This window comes from Carassius gibelio, chromosome B12 (assembly GCF_023724105.1).
Source record: "Carassius gibelio isolate Cgi1373 ecotype wild population from Czech Republic chromosome B12, carGib1.2-hapl.c, whole genome shotgun sequence".
NCBI lineage: Eukaryota > Metazoa > Chordata > Actinopteri > Cypriniformes > Cyprinidae > Carassius > Carassius gibelio.
Genome location: NC_068407.1, coordinates 23,899,476 through 23,904,517, shown reverse-complemented (window position 1 = coordinate 23,904,517; position 5,042 = coordinate 23,899,476).

Here is a 5,042-nt window from a genome sequence, read left to right as displayed (position 1 = left end):
GCATGCTTGTTTAGAATGAAATCATGCATTATTTTACACAGTTTTAATAATTTGTGGGCTTTCTGTTTGTATAAATAGGCATTTGTGTACACTATGCAAATAACATATTATAAAATAATTGGTTTATAGTTGCCCAAATGCAATTGTTCAACATGTTTTTGATAATTATTGACCTTCAGAGTCTAGAGAATTGTACTTCAGTGGTTTTATTGATTTTCATCTTAAACCGTATCACAAGTATGCCAAAGTAACTTTTTAAAATAATCTTGAATATTTAATTAACAGCTTTATTGACAACATTGGTCCCAGAGGCAAAGTTGTTCAGAATGAGGAGATCTATCATATGATATGAAGATTTAGTGTTTTTGAGTGAATATATGAGCATTTTCAAACAATTTGGGGCCATTTACCATATAAATCTTGTGTTTTGAGACCTTTTCTACTGTTACAGCGCCACCTATGGTCTGATCTCCATGAAACTTTGCATGCTTGTTAAGAGTCACCTGTTACATGATTTCACCAAGGCTCATAAAGTTTTGAGTTTTCGTTTAGGTTTTATAGGCTTTGGGGTATATTTGGCCACACCCCTTTTCCTAAATTATCCCCTTACAGCTAACCAAAGGACAAAATTCAACATTTTTTTAATAATTATTGATCTAGAGAGTCCACAGAATATTACTGCAGTGGTTTGGTTCCGATCGGGCAAAAAACCTAGGACTAGTTCGCAAAAGTAGGTTTTTAACATATTTGTGAATAACAATTGAACGATTTGATTGACAGCAATCGTTCTTGAGGCAAAGTTGTGCATTACGAGGAGATCTATCAAATGATATGCATATTGTGTTGATATGTGAAACACCACGTGATTACAGAGCCATAAAACTCGTTAGCGCCAACTAGTGGCCGATTTCTTTCAAAATTCTTAAAAACCTTAAGGTTCATGAGTCGAACGTACCCAGCGAGTTTCGTTCCGATCAACATCCGTTAACCCTTTCAAATAGGTGCTTAAATTTGTTTGGCCAATGGCGGCCATGTTTTTTGAGATATGCAAATGTCCTCATAGGTACTTGTGCCCCTTCAGACCAAGACACTGCATACCGATTTTCAAGTCGATCGAGCCAACGGTTGCCTAGTTATAGCAATTTATGTGTTTTTTCTATCTTATAGCGCCCCCAAGTGGCAGAGATGCGCAATTTTTTTGATTTGACCAAAGATTGAGCTCGTACATATGTGTACCGAGTTTGGTGAAGATATCTCATTCCGTTCAAGAGTTATAGTCAAAATAGCATTTGGCTAACGTTAGCATAGACGCTTTTTGGTGTACTGTTTCGCGTAAGAATTGAAATTTCAACTTTTTTTTTATAATTATTGATATTGAGTGTCCAGGGAATATTTCTGAAGTGGTTTGGTTCTGATTGGTTGAAAATCCTAGGACTAGTTCGCAAAAGTAGTTTTCGGATATAGCTCGATTTTGCGAGAAAACGGTGCGTCGTAGACCCCAAAAAGGCGCCGTGCACTTTTGTTCGGGCTAATCCAAGGATTGCAACAATGCCATGTTTTTGGGTCTACGGCTAACGGTTTACGATTTACGGCCAAAAAAGTCAAAAATTTTAGTTTTTTGCGCTGTAGCGCCCCCGTTAGGCCGATTGGGTCGAGACTCGGTATCTGACAAGAAGGCGGGACTACTACATTCTGACCAAATTTCAGCTTTCTAGGCCTTACGGTTTGGGCTGCACGAACAGTTTGAGTGGAGAATAATAATAATAATAATAATAATAATAATAAAAATCCTAACAAATACAATAGGGTTTCAGCACTGCGTGCTTGAACCCCTAATAATAATTAAAGCTGCAAGCAGCATTTACGGGGTTCAAGCATTTAAGGCATCTGAGGTGGTCTGAGCCAACCTGGATGCTCGGATGACAGTTAAACACATCCAAAATGGAGAACAGGCTAACAGACAGACACACACACTGAAATTCAATGATTAAACTAATATATTAATACTCTATAAGCATATGCACACACACACACACAAAGACACACATATACATGCACAAACATTTTGTTGCAGATATAGGTATCTGAAATAAGTGATAGGTGACAATAAACTTATTGCAAGTCTTCTCTTTTTAAGAGTTTAGATGTCATTTTCAGGTTAAATTGTAATCATAATGTGGCAAAATTGTAAAAACTGATACATCTGTATGAACAAAATGGAAAACATCAATTCAATGAGATTTAAAATGTTATAACAGTTAATTTATTAATGTTTAGCTTGAATTCATGAAAACAGTACTGTTTAACCTTAACTGAATGAGCCCATTAGTGGTCTTCCGCTGCCATCTAGAGGTTATAAATTGCATTTACTCAAACAACAGTGTTTTTAAACATAACTGTTATAGTGTTATTTTTTTGCCCAATCTCTCTTGAATTTTGCATGCTTGTTAAGAATGAAATTATGCATTATTTTACACAGTTTTGATCATTTGTGGGCTTTCTGTTTGTATTAATAGGCCTTTGTGTACACTATGCAAATAACATATTATAAAATCACTGGTTTATAGTGGTCCAAATGAAATTGTTCAACATGTTTTTGATAATTATTGACCTTCAGAGTCTACAGAATTGCACTTCAGTGGTTTTGTTGATTTTCAGCTTAAAGCCTTGGAATACTTTGCCAAAGTAACTTTTTAAAATAATCTTGAATATTTAATTAACAGATTTATTGACAAAATTGGTCCCAGAGGTAAAGTTTTTCAGAATGAGGAGATCTATCATATGATATGAAGATTTAGTGTTTTTGAGTCAATATATGAGCATGTTCAAACAATTTGAGGCCATTTACCATATAAATCTTGTGTTTTGAGACCTTTTCTACTGTTATAGCGCCACCTATGGATCGATCTCCATGAAACTTTGCAGCCTTGTTAAGAGTCACCTGTTACATGATTTCACCTAGTTTCATAAAGTTTTGAGTTTTCCTTTAGGTTTTATAGGCTTTGGGGTATGTTTGGCCACACCCTTTTTTCTAAATTACCCCTTTACAGCTAACCAAAGGACAAAATTCTACATTTTTTTGATAATTATTGATCTAGAGAGTCCACAGAATATTACTGCAGTGGTTTGGTTCCGATCGGGCAAAAAATCTAGGACTAGTTCGCAAAAGTAGGTTTTTAACATATTTGTGAATAACAATTGAACGATTTAATTGACAGCAATAGTTCTTGAGGCAAAGTTGTGCATTATGAGGAGATCTATCAAATGATATGCATATTGTGTTGATATGTGAAACACCACGTGATTACAGAGCCATAAAACTCGTTAGCGCCAACTAGTGGCCGATTTCTTTCAAAATTCTTACAGACCTTAAGGTTCATGAGTCGAACGTACCCAGCGAGTTTCATTCTGATCAACATCCGTTAACCCTTTCAAATAGGTGCTTAAAATTGTTTGGCCAATGGCGGCCATGTTTTTTGAGATATGCAAATGTCCTCATAGGTACTTGTGCCCCTTCAGACCAAGACACTGCATACCAATTTTCAAGTCTATCGAGCCAACGGTTGCCTAGTTATAGCCATTTATGTGTTTTTTCTATCTTATAGCGCCCCCAAGTGGCAGAGATGCGCAATTTTTTTGATTTGACCAAAGATTGAGCTCATACATATGTATACCGAGTTTGGTGAAGATATATCGTTCCGTTCAAGAGTTATAGTCAAAATACCATTTGGCTAACGTTAGCATAGACGCTTCTTGGCGTACTGTTTCGCGTAAGAATCGAAATTTCAACTTTTTTTTGATAATTATTGATATTGAGTGTCCAGGGAATATTTCTGAAGTGGTTTGGTTCCGATTGGTTGAAAATCCTAGGACTAGTTCGCAAAAGTAGGTTTCGGACATAGCTCGATTTTACGAGAAAACGGTGCGTCGTAGAGCAAAAAATGCAGCTGTGCACTTTTGTTCGGACTAACCCAAGGATTGCAACGATGCCTTGTTTTTGAGTCTACGGCTAACGGTTTACGATCTGCGGCCAAAAATGTCCAAAATTTTTGTTTTTTGCGCTGTAGCGCCCCCGTTAGGCCGATTGGGCTGAGACTTTGATAAGTTCTCCCCAAATTGAGCTCTACGATCTGTCCAAATTTCAGCTCTCTAGGCCTTACGGTTTGGGCTGCACGTTCAGTTCTAGGGCGGAAGAATAATAATAATAATTAAAGCTGCAAGCAGCATTTACGGGGTTCAAGCACATTAAGGCCTCTGAGGTGGTCTGAGCCAACCTGGACGTATGGATGACAGTTAAACACATCCAAAACGGAGAATAGGCTGACAGACAGACACACGCACTGAAATTAAATGATTAAACTAGTTTTTAAGAGTTTGGATGTCATTTTCAGGTTTCACTGTAATCATAATGTGGCAAAATTTTAAAAACTGATGAGTCTGTATGAACAAAATGGAAAACTTTAACTCAGTGAGATTTAAAATGTTGTAACAGTGTTTTTTTATTTATTGTTTAGGCATGAATTCATAAATCTTCTCAAAAGTACTGTTTCAATTTGCTTAATGAGCCCATTAGTGGTCTTCTGCTGCCATCTAGTGGTTATAAATTGCATTTACTCAAACAACACTGTTTTTAAACATAACTGTTATAGTGTAATGTTTTTTGCCCAATCTCTCTTAAATTTTGAATGCTTGTTTAGAATGAAATTAGGCATTATTTTACACAGTTTTGATAATTTGTGGGCTTTCTGTTTGTATTAATAGGCCTTTGTGTACACTGTGAAAATAACATATTATAAAATTACTGGTTTATAGTTGTCCAAATGCAATTGTTCAACATGTTTTTGATAATTATTGACCTTCAGAGTCTAGAGAATTGTACTTCAGTGGTTTTATTGATTTTCAGCTTAAAGCCTTGGACTACTTTGGCAAAGTAACTTTTTTAAATAATCTTGAATATTTAATTAACAGCTTTATTGACAACATTGGTCCCAGAGGCAAAGTTGTTCAGAATGAGGAGATCTATCATTTGATGTGAAGATCTA